This window comes from Tachypleus tridentatus, chromosome 3 (assembly GCF_004210375.1).
Source record: "Tachypleus tridentatus isolate NWPU-2018 chromosome 3, ASM421037v1, whole genome shotgun sequence".
NCBI lineage: Eukaryota > Metazoa > Arthropoda > Merostomata > Xiphosura > Limulidae > Tachypleus > Tachypleus tridentatus.
The window spans coordinates 17,803,147-17,818,997 of NC_134827.1; the positions used below are offsets into that span (position 1 = coordinate 17,803,147).

Genomic DNA, 15,851 nt, shown 5'->3' on the forward strand with positions numbered 1-15,851 from the left:
TTATTTAGTATTTGGGTGTTTTCTATGGTTATGTTGTGTTTATTTGATTTGCAGTGTTCGAAAACGTGTGAAGGTGAATTTTTGTGTTCTTTGAATCTACTTTCCATTTTTTTACTCGTTTCTCCAATATAGAAATCGTGGCAGTTATCACATTGTATTTTGTAAATAATGTTGTTGTGGTGTTTGTCAGTGTAGTTTTCGAACACTACAAATCAAATAAACACAACATAACCATAGAAAACACCCAAATACTAAATAAAAAACAAACATAAACAAAAGCAAAATTAAAAAAGCCTTACTTATTCAACAACTCAAGCCCAAAATAAACAAATACAAAGGAACAACTTTTAACCTATAATAATAAATATCATCAAACATCTAAACACGCCCTCTACATTCCTACACTCAGTTACACAACCCCCTTCAAACATGTGGTCAGCTATCTGTCAGTTATCTCTTTCTTTCTTTGTGAACCTGACGTTCCTCTACATAAAAATTTTCTCAACCCAAACCAGCCGTTTTTACATATATAAAACTAAGGAACCTTGTCAAACACTAATAGTGGGGCTGGTCATATATTATAATGCCTCCACAGTTGAAAGGACAAGAATGTTCGGTAACGGAGATTTAAACCATGGGCACACAAAGTATAGACACTCGGATTCATAGTCCGGCATGCTGACCATTATGGCATGATCATCCTAAGAAGTGAAATACACTGCAGCTGTTTTGTGGTATGTGGAAATCTTTATTCAAACTTACATTACTGAAGCTTATAAAAACAAAGTGTGAAAGGTCTGAACTTGTCTGGTTACTTTCGGCATTGTTTTAGGTGGGCGAGTGCTAATTTGAGAAAATTACAACGTTAAAATTTGGAATCTGATTCTCCACAGTATAGATAACGTATTATGTTGGTAACCTTTCAATAATCACGAATCCACATAACTTCTATCCAGGGGACAAGGGCTCCAGCTAGTATATAAATATATTTATGTGTGAACAAACACCTTTTGAGTGAAGCTGAAAACAGTAATGGAGGCGCGTGGCCTATCGGTTAGCGTGCCGAAACGTAAATCTAAAGTTCTGTGGTTGGTGTCTGCTACCGCTAAAACAAAATATCGTTGCATACCTTGGGACCGTGGGTTCGTTTTAAGACCGACTGTTACTTTTGCGTCCCCGAGACAACAGTAAAACTCCCAACTTAGGTGTTCGCAAAATTGCTAAATCTCCTATCAGCTATTGAGGCGTCACTGTATTGTAATCAATGTAACGCTGGAAACCAAGGGATTTCACGAGACATGATATTTCTGGTGATGTACTAATGCTCGATGTCAAGCGTAACAAACATTTTAATGGGCTGTAATCTTATGGGAACAACTAAATTTTGGGTAAAGTGTTTGTTAACCTGGAGCCATCCGAACCTGATGTACGGAAACAAGTCCCCCATCACACCCTCTTCATTACGCCATTGCATTTATCTCTTTTGCGAAATCCAACAGACGAAACAAAGGGCGAACAACCTTTCAATATAAATATAGTAACATTCACTTATCTAACTCAAGATTATGCCTTTGACGTTACTAAACGAGTGTACTAAAGTTTTGTGTACAATTGTACTGAATATCTAATGATGCCACGTTAACATTTCTATCCCCTTTTAGCTGTTTTTAAATTTTAAAAACGAAAGATTATTAAGAATCGCCATTAGCAGATTTGTGAGTAAAATGTTAATTATGACTAATTACCTCGTTATAAAGGATAATTTCTGTTTATTTCACATCGCAGGAAAGGTTTTCACGATTGTTTGTTTGTTTTCAAATTTCATGCAAAGCTACACGAGGGCAATCTGCGCTAGCCGTCCCTAATTTAGCAGTATAAGACTAGAGAGAATGAAGCCTGTCATCGTCATCCACCGCCAACTCTTGGGCTACTCTTTTACCAAGGAATAGTGGGATAGACCACCACATTATAACGCTTCCACGGCTGAAAGGGCGAGCATGTTTGGTGTGACGGGGATTCGAACCCACGACCTTCAGATTACGAGACGAGTGTCTTGATCACCTGGTCATGCTGGATCTAGGTTTTTACGAAACTTATCGTACTTACATATTTGTTTTTTCAATTTATAAAGTGCTTTAGTGGAGCCAAGAAATTCAAAATAAACTCACTTTAAGTATGGTTTTATTTTTAATATCCTTGGGTGGGGATGGAATGAAGTTTAACATATTTTAAAACTTTATGGTGTAAATAGGAAATATTATCTTAAGAGTTTTGATGAAAAATGGAAAGCCAGAGCGAATTGTTTAATTTTAGCTTTTGTTTGTCTTTTACGTTGATTCTCATACTTATGCCTAAAGTTTCAAAGAATTAGCTAAAAAAAATACAAATTTAATTAGTTATTGTTATTAACTCCCTTCTTCTGGAAGCTTCGATATCGTATAATGAGTTTTAAATATGTACCAGATCATAATAGTTACATGTTATCACAATATAAGCAACTTTCAGTTGAAAGATTCATCAAATTGAGTTAAAGAATCTTTATTTTTTTGTTCATGCAATTGCCCTTAGCTGTTAAGCGGGAAGATTGTTTTTGTACGTTTGTTTTTCAATTTCGCGCAAAGCTACACGAGGGCTATCTGCGCTAGTTGTCACTAATTTAGCAGCGTAAGACTAGAGGGAAGGTAGCCTGTCATCACCACTCACCGCCAACTCTTGAGCTACTCTTTTATGAACAAATAGTGGGATTGACCGTTAAATTATAACGCTCCCATGGCTGAAAGGGCGAGCATGTTTGGTGCGACGGGGATTCGAATCCGCGACCCTCAGATGGCGAGTCGAATGTCTTAACCAACCTGGTCATGCCAGGCCTAAGCGGGAATATGGCTTTAACATAACCATACATTCCTGTGCCTCCTGTGACAGAGATATGTCTGCGAACTTGCAACTCTAGAAACCGCGTTTCGATATCCGTGGTAGGTAGACAACAGATAAATTATGGCGTAGCTTTTTGTTGTACTTCAAACCCACATTCTGGTGTCTATTTCTGTTTTACAGATTTTGTAGATAAATAAACGATTCATTCAGAATGTTCAGCGGTATAATACTGATTAAAGAAATAATATTCGAAATGTTGGTTACGCAAGATGCAGCTTTGCAAAAAATATCCAATGAATTTAAATATTATTATAGTAATTTAAGAATACATTTACTGATAAATACTGGAGCAATATTATTAAGTTTAACGTAAATGCCTGTCATTCTCAAAATACACTGTGTCGGTGTGAAAATTATTGATTGTTACACGTGCCACTACAAGATGACGTGATAACTAGTTTCGTACTGTTAAAATATTGACAAAACTAATGACGTTTGGTATTTTAGCCGGATTTGAGAGTTATACACTCTGTAGCCTATAAGTGAACCAGGAAAGGGATTTTTATCCGTTAATATTAAAACGAATAAATAAACATTCCAGTTATTTTTCCTTGTGTCTCCGGTGGCAGTGTAATTCACTTTACACTTTCATATATTGCTCGGTTAATTCAGATCAGTCTCTAGATATGAAAGAAAATGCAGCTGAGTGAGAAATTTTAGAAGAAAAAAAAAAAATTGTGATAGCATTTGTATTTTTATAGCAAAGCTACTAGATGTGTGTTTCCTGCCGTCCCTAATTTTGAAACAACCAAACAGATGGGAGTTTTTTGATCACCAAGATCATACTACCTACAGACAAAGATCAGTGAAGCGTTGTCATAGTGCTGAAATTTACATTCTGTAAATGACATGGAAGAATTAGTCCCATAAAATGAAAAGAATGACAAAATGTTTTCTTGCCATAACACTTTAACCCAGCTCTGTAATAATAAATCAACGATATTCATCGTAATTTTGAATAATAATTATAATGTTCAATAATTATATGGAAAGAGTGTTTTTAGTTTTAAAATGGAATTTGTTTCGCAAAATGATCGTGGGAAATGCTAAAGAAAAAAAACTCTTCACAAATTTTGTAATAATTCTTATAGTCTGGGCCTATATACCTTTTACATTTGTTAATGATTACTTCTGATATAGGTTCACCTAGATGTTATTTATTTTTCGAATTTTGCCCAATGCTACTCGAGAGCTATCTGTGCTAACCGTTCCGAATTTTTAAGAGATTGACTAAAGGGAAGACAACTAGTCAACGCTACTGACTCTTGGTTGCTCATTATCAATAGAAAGTAGGATTGACCGCCTCCCCCTGTACACGTTGTAATGCCCCTCAAAAGGCGAACATCTTTTGTGATGGTATTTGAGTCCGTGATCTATAGATTGAGAGTCGAGTGCTCTAGCACGAGGTCATGGCAAGCCAGGGTGAGACTGGAGATGAACGTGCTAGAAAGTCAGAAAATCTTACTTTTTCATGCGGAGAGTAGCTTATCTTAGTAGATATATATCCAATACTGCGTGTGAAAAAAGTATCTGGAAACCGTGACATCTCTATGACAGTTGGAAGCATACCAGTACCCCATATTTGTGATACCAGCCATGCCTGAGCAGCATTATAAGCATAGAATTAGAAGTTTAAACGCGTAACTATGAATATTTATTTAAAATATTTGTTTTGTAAACGTAATTGACGCAACCAACATATTAACTAATAAAGTTCGCCGAATCTACTAAACCTTCAAAAATACGCGTAGAAAAAACGCTTGGAACCAATACAACCTTGAAAGTTGGATTTATTTGTTTTCAGATATTCTCGTAAAGCTACCCAAGACCGATTTGAGCTAGCTGTCACTAATAACCTCAGGCTATTCTTGTTTGTCCAATTTGTGAGATTTGACTTTCACCTTTATAATGCATACTAGGCCTTAAATTTCACAGCTTTTTGTTTTTTCAATAATAGAACGCTAATGTGGACCAGACGATCAACAATCCGACACTACTGAGCCATGCTCAGTCCATGAAATTTGGAACGTTGGTCGAGAACTTGGAATTCTAATTATAGGCGAGTAGCAGAACTGGTATAAAACAAAACAAGAAAAACCTATTTCCTTCAGATAACGAAGTGGAAAAATCGATAATGTAGCCTAATTCAAAATGCGCGTGTTTGGTACGTTATTATAAGGATAACGCGAACTCATTTCAAAATGTACTATAAAGTATTCATATTACTGATACGCGCACAAAATATCTTGAATATTTGTCAAATAGCTACCATTTTAATATTTTAAACTTTCACCAAATACCCTGTTTCATTTATAATTTATAAGAATATTGATAAGGAAATCATATTTTCATGCTCTTGTTTGTTCTTGTTTTGAATTAATCACAAAGTTACACAATGGGCTATCTGTGCTCTACCTACCACGTGTATCGAAACCCGGTTTTTAGCATTGTAAGTCTGCAGACATACCGCTAAGCCACTGGGGGGCGTCATATTTTCAACAAAAAAGTTGTTTCAGCTTCTAATAAGTTAAAGTAGTTAAGGTAAGGTTGTTATGATCAGTTGCAGGCTGTTGTCACTGTTAGTTTATACAGTTGCTTAACCTTAATTGTTAATTAGTTACTTATTTTCCCGCTCCTATCAAACTATCTTCCGGCCTCTTGGGGTCACTCAAAAGAATGAACAGCTGGTAATTTTATTGCACGAGCTATCGTAAGAAAATTCTATATTTTGGCAACATTCGGAAAACGACCCTTACTCTTGCGTTATTCATTAGTAAATGGTTAATAATTAGATTCCTATAATTGTGGCTCAGCATGGCCAGGTGGTTAGGGCGCTCGATTCCTAATCTTAGGGTCGCGCGTTCGAATCCCCGTCATACAAAACATGTTCGCCCTTTCAATCGTGGGGGCATTATAACGTTCGATCAATCCTACTATTCGTTCGTAAAAGAGTAGCCCAAGAGTTGGCGGTGGATGTTGATGACTAGTTGCCTTCCCTCTTGTCCTATACTGCTTAATTAGGGACGGTTAGCGTAGGTAGCCCTCGTGTAGCTTTGCGCGAAATTCAAAAAACAAACACCAAAACAATCGTATTAAGAAGACAATTCATGATAACAAGAGATAGAGAAACCAAAACACAAATAAACAGTATAAGAAATCACATTAGAGCACAAATAAAACAATAAAAGCAAGATAAATGGGATAATTTCTACTCAAAATTAAATGATAAAGCTGACCTGAGAAAATTCTGGACACACCTTAGACGACTCACTAACGACAATTCAGCCGCAAAGAAATATCCTACACTTGAACACAATAATACTGTAGCATACACAAATAAAGAAAAAACCGAAGCTTTCAAAGAACAACTACAGATTACATTTAAAACACATGCTGATCCAGATGTGAATGCTTATTCGTACAACAAAGTCATAAATTATATACTAAACAATAAAGAGCTATTTAAACCAATTTTCCCGACAAGTATATCTGAAACAAACACAAGACACATAACAAACTACGAAGACACGAACCTAACGAAAGAAATATCCATGCATGAATTTCTTGAAGGAATGAAAAACACAAAAAACAAACATTCAGGTGAAGATGAGATACAAGCCATCCTCCTAAAAAAGGGCACTCCAAAATTGTTTGACCATCTTAAAGCATTTTATAACTTATCACTATCCTCAGGATATATACCAGTTTCTTGGAAGCATGCTAATATATTAATGTTCCATAAGGAAGGAAAGCCAGCAAATAAACCTAATAGCTACCGACCAGTCAGTCTGACCAGCTGTGTAGGCAAAATCCTTGAGAGAATAATCAGTAACAGACTCTCCACATTCTTGGAGATAACATCAAAATTACCAGAAGAACAAAATGGTTTCAGAAAATGTAGGCAAACAACCGACTACCTAGTCAGACTAACTGATAATACATAGCACTGTCGCTTGCTTTATTGACGTTGAGAAAGCATTTGACAGTGTGTGGCATAATGGTCTAGGGTTCCGTATGAATGAAATTAGACTACCACGTGCAATTAATTATTCGCTGGTTATTTAACTTTTTGGAAAATAGAAAATATAGAGGGAACCTTTTCTGAATACTTTACTCCATAAGCTGGCGTCCTTCAAGGAGGGTTGGTTAGCCCTATATTCTTCATCATGTATGTAAACAATTTGCCATTGAAGGTCCTAATCATGGATTCTCCTCACAGTTCGCTGATGATGTGGCACTCTAGAAAAGTGCCCCAACATCAGCAATAGCAGACACAAACATACAACCTGAACTAAATAGAATAAGCGAATACTGTCAAAAGTATAGAATAAAAGTATATACAGCAAAAACACAAGTTGTCGTCTTTACAAAACTAACAAAATACAAAAATCCACAGCTTGAAATATATATAAATGGAACACTTCTTCAGACTTCCACATCGACAAAATTTCTAGGTCTAACCTATGACTCAAAATCAACATGGATTAACCATGTAAATGAAATTAAAAATAAAGTCTGGCGAATAACCAACTATGCTAGGAGTCTAACTGGTAAGAACAGTAGAGCATCGACAAACAACCTAATAAAATTTACAAAACATACATTAGACCAGTAATTGACTATGCAGCTCCAGCTTGGATAACAATTAAAACCAAGCTACAAACAATACAAAACACACTCCTCACAACAGCATACAGAGTTCCCAGAGCAACATCATCTAAATTCATACACAAATATTTAACCATAAAAATTGGATGATAAATGAATTATTATGCGAACTAGACAGGTACCTCATACATGATGACGATAGTCCTAAACACTTCTCCCCAATCAACATATATTTTAAACATAAAAATAAATAAATGAAACCACCACCCCATATATATATATATATAAGAAAAAAAAAAAGGCCACCATCAAACTAGACATCCTTCTGATAGGGCAAAAGAATATCTGTAAATGTATACAGTACATGGACATTGACCTGAAAAGGGTCGGAGCACGGAGCAATTCAACCCATTCTGATCCTAAAGCAGTAACTAACACCAATCAACATTGCATGACTATACAAGTAAAGGAAGTAGGAAGAGGTCAAAGAGCACCTGATCCTCCAGGGTATATATATGATACCAAAAATCCCAGAGAGAGAATCGTATAATCTAAACTCAGACTACTCTGATCATAAAGCACTAGCCATACCACCCTATACTGCATGATCATGGGAGTAAAGGAAGGAAGAAGAGGTCAAAGCATACGAAACCCTCCAGGGTACATATGATTACTCAAATCCCAGGGAGAGAGAGAATCGTATAATCGTGAAGGACACTAGCCTACTAACCATACCAATGACCGATTTACTGTAACAATAACACCTTATATAGGCCTAAAATCGTATAATATTGTTCAAATTCAGTAGTACTGAAAATAAAGTGGATTACATTATAAAAACGAAAAAAATCTGTACTTTATGGGAACTAACCCTATTTGTTTTAATCACTGCCAGTCACATTTTGATCAGCTGTATAGCGCAGTATACATAATAAAAAACTTAGCTATGCGCATAACAGGAATCGACACCTAGATTTTAGAGTAATAAGTTCTTATTCTTTCCACTGAATCAATGAAAGGCGTACAGGACAGAGAAACATTAAGTGTATGGTTGCATTCTTTTTGTAACCAGTCAACATAAAGTTTGAAAGAAGCAGATTATGTCGAAAATACCAGACAGGATATATATAATTCGTGTTTGGGTCATGCCACAAGTTAACCAAAATGAAAGATATATCTTAAACTAATAAGTGTAGTTAAAAACATAAAAGATGTGGTGTTATATAAATGATATTAACGATCCATTTAGCCAACAGTTAAAAACTGATGTTATACATAAATAGTTGTTGTTTACTGAATAGAAGCTTACAGCCCCAGGATATAACTTACCGGTATTTACCCGACCAGAAAGTTGTGACCGTTGTAGGCTGAAGGTGTCTCGTATAGGTTATCCTACGAACTCTGTAAGTTCGTGCAACAATGGCAGACTCGGGTGAGCTGCAACTTAGGTTGTTGTAATATTAATTTAAAAGTATGATGTTGTTGTGCTGGACTACGTTATATGAAACTTCAACTTCATTGTATTAAACTCTTTATTATTTTAAAATTTAAATCGCTGAATAGATATTTTAAATTTGATTAAACGTCAAAGCATAACTAAAAAGTTTTGCTAACCACATGTATATGTATGTATAATGTAGTGGTTGAAGTGCCCAAACGTGAAACCTGTACGGTGGGTTAGCATTACACACTTATCATATCTCGCTTTTCTTCACCAGGTAAGTGAGAAACTTTTTCGTACTTTATTCTAAACGTCATTGGCATCATAATCTTGTATTATATTTTTACAGTTTTATGTTAATATGATAGTATTATTCTAAACGCGTAAATAAATACTTCCAATACTTTATTAAAGACGACTTGCGGCAGATTTGACTTGTTGTGTGGCGTCAGAACTTGGAAGTCTATTTGTGTTGGCTTAACTTTACTTGTTTAACGTATCTTCTGCAAAAATCTTCAACAAAAGAAGTAAAATTATTTGGGAAAAAAGTTAAACAAATTTATGGACTTACCAGAACTTAAGTTAATTTATATTTTTGATGGAATAAAATTAAGCCTATAGCTATAAATGATGCCAGGTGTGTTCTAATTTAATGGTCTTGTTTTTAAGCAGCGTAAAGTAGAACTTAGCCGTCATAGGAAATATGTTTCATATTCAGGCTTTGTATTTCATGTACAGAACAATAGGCGTATTAGATATTACTAAATTGTTGTTTTTAGTTTTTTACAAATTACAAATTTAGAACACATCTGTACTGTAATTTGTAAATGTTATTTCCATGTTATGGAATGTCTTATTTCTATATTGAATTTTTGTAATGATTTTTTTCTTAGTTTAGTATTTATTCCTAACACAAAATTACTCAATGGGATATTTATGTTCTGCCCACTGCGGGTATCGAAACTAAGTTGTAGCGTTATAAGCTGTCAGATTTACTGCTGAGCCATCGGTTGGGTAAAGGTTTCTTGGTTTATAAATCGTTTTTATCAAAATATTTAAAGTTACGGTATAAAATTTGCTATTTTTACCCTGAATATTGCATGTGAAACACGAGCTGAACGAGTATGTCAGAGACTCCTATATTCACACAAAGTAGTTATTCATAGTGTTAAATTGCTAACCAGTAGGAGGGTGACCAACCAGAAATACCCACCGCCTACATGACTATTTTTAACCGATTCATTGTATTGACTCTCACTTTTGTAATGCTTTCTCCCACAGCTGAACATTTGGAGTGTGTTCAGCAGAATATCTCAGTTCGAATCTTGGACTTTATAATTTGCAGTCCGGCAAGCTAATCACTGTGCCACGTTCGGTTACATTATGCTACAGTTATTTGTTTGGCCAAAGTTTATTGTATTAACTATCGAAATGTCTTTGAAACACTGATTTCGCTATCTGTTTTCAAATACTTATAAACGAAGTAGGAATCCTGTTCGACGAAACAAGTATCAGAAATTTTAAATTCATTTATTTTGTTCAGAAAGCATTAATTTTCATGTACAAATCTTGTGACGCAATTACAATCGTATATTTATTTGAATATTGACGTTTGTTTAAGTTGAATTTATATTTATATATATACATAACTTATAGTGTTAAAGTTATACCACGGCTCTCCAGCTTATTCACTAAAGTTGTAGAAGATCCTAGAGTGTAAGAATCAACAATATGTGTGTGTAAGTAAACACTAGTGTATTGTTTATATTCTTGCGTAAACTAAAGTTTCGAGAAACTCTCCTCACGCCTATAAATATAACCAACGTGACGCACCAAGAGACAATATATGTATGTAATATTAATTTTTTATAGTTCTTCTACGATATACCTCGGAAACTATAACTATAGTTGACGCTTAGTGATTGGCAACTTCAAATATTTGACCAGGAACGTTAGTAAATTTCGAACATTATAAATCATTTGACTACAGCAAATTCACATCGGACACCAGTACTTTTATGAAAACATTACATGACTTCGCTAGCAAAAAAATCGACGTGTGAAAGGCGAAAAAAGTAGAATACAGAGCTAGCTTGCTCCTTGTTAAGGGAATTACCCACATTAACTCAAAATAAATCTACTCATCGTGAACCCTCTTAAAAGATATTAAAGGAAGTTTCAGACCAGAAAGAGCAATCAACATTGTTTGTAAGTTTGTAAAACTCTTTTACGTGAATCATTATTTATAGTCTCCGTTATTTTAAATTGTTATTGTTTGTATATTAAAATATATTTGTGTTAAGAAAACTGTGTATATCAATCTTGTTGACAAATATCATAAATAGGATACATATCGATGTATAATTAACTTCTAAATATAAATTATAATTTAACTCAGTTTTAGACTACTTGAAATTGTAACACGTAATGTAATAATGTATCCTGCAGCACTGTAATCAGTATGACCCTTACTCGGTGTCCCTCATCACGACTCTTTATGATAGTTATACACAATTCTCTATTTTCCGTTCAAAGGGGCACTTTTCTATCAGGCCAAAATTGATTTCACCATTTACTACTATAATTTTCTGACTCTAACGGGACTTTTTTCTGTAAAAATATATTCTTAAGCGTGTAATATGAGAAAATGCAATTTATCACGGTAGCAATTGACAGAAAGTATTAATTCGAAGCTTTTGCCACAAAACAGTCATTGTAGGCTGAGATGTTAGTGGACGAAGTAACACAAATTGCTGTTACTCTTTGGTGTGTCTTTCAGATGCACTTGTTTCTTAGTAGAATGGGTGATAGAGACGACTTTACTAATTTTTTGATGGAATTACTATCATATATTTAGTTGAATGTCGATGTTTGTTTTAGTTGAATATATATTTAGAAATGTATGTAACTTACACTGTTAAATCCGTATTCCGAAATTCTCGCCTATTCACTAAAGTTGTAGAAGATTCTTGAGTATAAAAATCAACAATGCACTATGTGTGTAAATACTACTCATTACCAGTATTGTTGCTTTGGCTGAAATTTCTAGAATCTCTCTTCTGAAGCTGATACAAGGTAACCAACGTAACGCGAAGAGACAGTATATATTGCTGGTTTGCTACAGTTGGTGTATTATAAATCTCGGAAGCTATAACTGTGATTAACGTTAATTAATAGGAAAGCTACAGATATTTGACCAGGAACGTTTATAGATATAGAACATTACACACTTTTTAACTTCAGCGTGTTAACTTCGGACGTCAACATTTCTACGAAGATATTATATAACTTCAACTGTGAAAATATGTGTTATCAGTGAAGAGTTAGCTTAGCTAGATCTGCGTTACGTGAATTGTACTTATATCAATTCAGAACTAATTTACTGGTCGTGAACCATCGATAAGATATCAAGGAAGTTCCGAATCGAATTGTAGACTCAATATTGTTTGTAAAACTTTGGTATAAAAATCATTATTTCTGATATTTCTTGGTGATAACCGTTATCATAAATTGTATTATCGTTTGTTCGTTAAAATATATTTGTATTAAGAAAGAAAATTGTGTGTGTCAATCCTGTTGGAAAATAAAATAAATTTATACATCTCTGCATTAAATTAACTTCCATATTAAAAAGGCCCGGCATGGCCACGTGTGTTAAGGCATTCGACTCGTATTCTGAGGGTCGCGGGTTCGAATCCCCGTTGCAACAAACATGCTCGTCCTTTCAGCCGTGGGGGCGTTATAATGTGACGGTCAATCCCACTATTCGTTGGTAAAAGAGTAGCCCTAGAGTTGGCGGTGGGTGATGATGATTAACTATCATCCCTCTAGTCTTACACTGCTAAATTAGAGACGGATAGCGCGGATAGTCCTCATGTAGTTTTGCGCGAAATTAAAAAAAAACAAACAAACAAAAACTTACCAGTCTTTTTACTTTTATCTGATCTACATTCTTAGAAAGATTTCAATTGCTGTTTAATTACAATCACAATCGTAATACGTAACACAATAAACTGGTGGCTCGTTCGAGATAAATTATAATATGTAACAATGTCTTAAAGTTTTCACATTCGCAGATAGGAGGTTTGAATATTGAAATCAAAATCTGATGAAAATGGTGATTGCAGACAATGTTTGTGTCTCTTCGTTACAGAAAACAGTGTTTATAGAATCTCTAGACAAATAAATTAGAGCGTTCGAAGTTCCTTTTGCTCATGCTCTGATGACAACTATGTGATATAATCTGTATTTTACACCTACAATAACGATTTTGAACAGAAACGTCAGACTACTACACACGGAATATTTATTTTTATTTTGTTTTTATGATAAGAAGTTTGATATTGGACTATGGGCTAAAACATTAGGCCAAGAATTTATTTTATATTATGAATAAATATTCGTTTAATGATGGAGTGTGGTTATACGATTTTTTAAACTTTATTTTATTTATTTGTTATTAAAGTTCCACGGACATGATCACTTTTAATTAGCAGCGAACTATAAAATTTCATACATTAATTCAGGAAGGGTGGCTTATGTTACCACACCCTCCCGCATCCTATGTTGTTCAATCAAATCCAGCTCGTGTGTTAGATCTACTCTCAGTTACCACAGTTACAAAGATGCAATGTGAAACGATATGATTAAGAAATTCCTATGTCGAAAAGTAACTCCATCTGTGGTTAGTAGATCCACAATACCAAATTAAAGGTTCAATAGAACACTTGGCTAATAAAAATAAAACTTTGTGTGCATGTGTTAAAGTTAAACATATGTTTCGTATCATGGCAATAAATGTATTTGAAGAGTGAATGAACATTTTTGCTTGTGTACCTCGTTGTTTTTAACACTGTTGACAAATATAATTTTTCAACCCGAGAATATTTGTTTTTGAATTTCGCGCAAAGCTACTCGAGGGCTATCTGCGCTAGCCGTCCCTAATTTAACAGTGTAAGACTAGAGGGAAGGCAGCTAGTCATCACCACCTACCGCCAACTCTTGAGCTACTCTTTTACCAATGAATAGTGGGATTAACCGTCACATTATAACGCCCCAACGGCTGAAAGGGCGAGCATGTTTGGTACGACCGTGATTCGAACCCGCGACCCTCGGATTACGAGTCGAATGCCTTAACACACTTGGCCATGCCGGGCCAACCAGAGAATAATATCAGATGTTATTATATTTTTATTATGTGACAGTGACTTAAGAGTCATCGTTGTCAGATACGCTTCAGTGTGAAAATGCAGTCGAGGCTTTTTATCTGTAAAATTACTTCCAAAGTCCATGTTGAGTGTAGATTATGCATTCAAATTTTTTACTGTGACAAACCACATATACTTTCCACAGCTATATGACAATTTTTATTTTTCTGTTGTACGGTACCAGTCTGTCCATGCTGTGAACTGTCATTCCATATCAGATGGAGATATTTTTTCAGTTATCCATTTCATGGTGGATCAGCAATAAGTTCATAGACTTAAAACCCTAAAATTCGGCGTTCGATTCCCCGCTATAAAATAAAAAAAATTCTGGCATCCAGTAGTGCTATGTCTAGTAAGCTCAAAATAATCTTTCTGTTCAAATAATGTAGGCGAGATGGTGTATGTTGCTAAGCCTGCAGTATACTGTTTATATGGGCCCAAGTACTACATTAGAAATAATTCCTGGTTGGGCCTCGTTTTCAAGACATCATTAAACACCTGATGGATACAGTTTTGGCACTTAGTGGTAAAAATGATTCGCAATACCTTGTCCTAAGCCAATTTGACTGAGGCACCAACCTGTTTTCATTTTATATTTACGATTGATACATTATTTCGGAACAGCGTTAAGTTTGAAACTGTTTTTAACGGAGCTAAAGCATAACGTTAAAGTTGCTCTTCAGTCCTCAATGTAAGATGTTTAAACTGTAAACCTATAAATTATAATTTTATATAGATATTATACACATTACTATCAAGTTTTCTGTAACATTAAAATGGTTTTACAATTTTACATAAACTACATTTTTACGCAGAAAATAATTTATGGTAATAGACCTCTTCTCATGTCTGTTCATGTCATTTCTGGAATATGATAATAAAATGTGCTTAAGCAGAAAATATATAAACTGTTAAGTAATTATTATAAGCAGTTTTCCGTCATCAGCATCTCTTAAAGTATCACAGTCTAAATACAGACGGATAAAATATTGTTGGGATATAAATACGACAATTTTGGCTCTGTTTAAAAAAATAATAATAATAATTGCATTACACACCTAAAAATAACCTGGTATTTTCAACCCTAACAATTCATATACCTTTAAGCTTCTCCTTAGTCATTAACGCGTCGGACTGTAAATTCGCTGTCTCAACAACGTCCTCTACATTTTATAAAAATGATTATCAAATTACACCATTCGATTACAGACCTCAATAATTGATGGTAGGCACTGCTGACTTTCTGTTTTCCCTCTAGTCTAGCACAGATAATCCTTGTATAGCTTTGAAAAATGTCCGAAAAGAATTAAACAGGCTGATTTAATAGATTTCAGTAGCATTTAAGTGTAGCGTTGCATAAAATATTATCATTTTCAATTTAAATATGGTTTATTTCACTTTTAATTTCAAAACCAGTAAAGCAGTAGTTCACCACTGAGAGTCAAACAACCGACATCCTATACTTCATTTTCAGTTTCTTGTGTTATGAAATGTTCGTGGGAAATAGTGATTACTTTTATTTCATTAGATCATCAACCTTTGGTAATTTGACTGTTTTACGGCCACAAGGAGAACTGAGGTGAAACATGGTTCTGTCAGGATCGTCATCTTGTTGAACACGATGTTTTAACGTTGTCACAATTTTGCCAACATTATTTTTT

The 15,851-nt window shown here is 34.6% G+C and overlaps 1 protein-coding gene across 3 annotated transcripts in view; it reads left to right on the forward strand.

Annotated features, from left to right (window-relative positions):
- Nucleotides 1-490: 490 nt before the first annotated feature.
- The window catches only part of LOC143246460 (polypeptide N-acetylgalactosaminyltransferase 3-like), a 49,588-nt gene continuing 34,227 nt past the window's right edge, over nucleotides 491-15,851 (forward strand). Inside the window, exon 1 of one of the 3 annotated variants that reach the window (XM_076493201.1) lies at nucleotides 491-734. The gene's annotated coding sequence lies outside the window, so the exon portion shown is untranslated. Of the gene's footprint in view, nucleotides 735-8,919; nucleotides 9,261-15,851 lie in introns of those variants that run through there. The other 2 variants (XM_076493202.1, XM_076493200.1) reach the window with 2 other exon arrangements.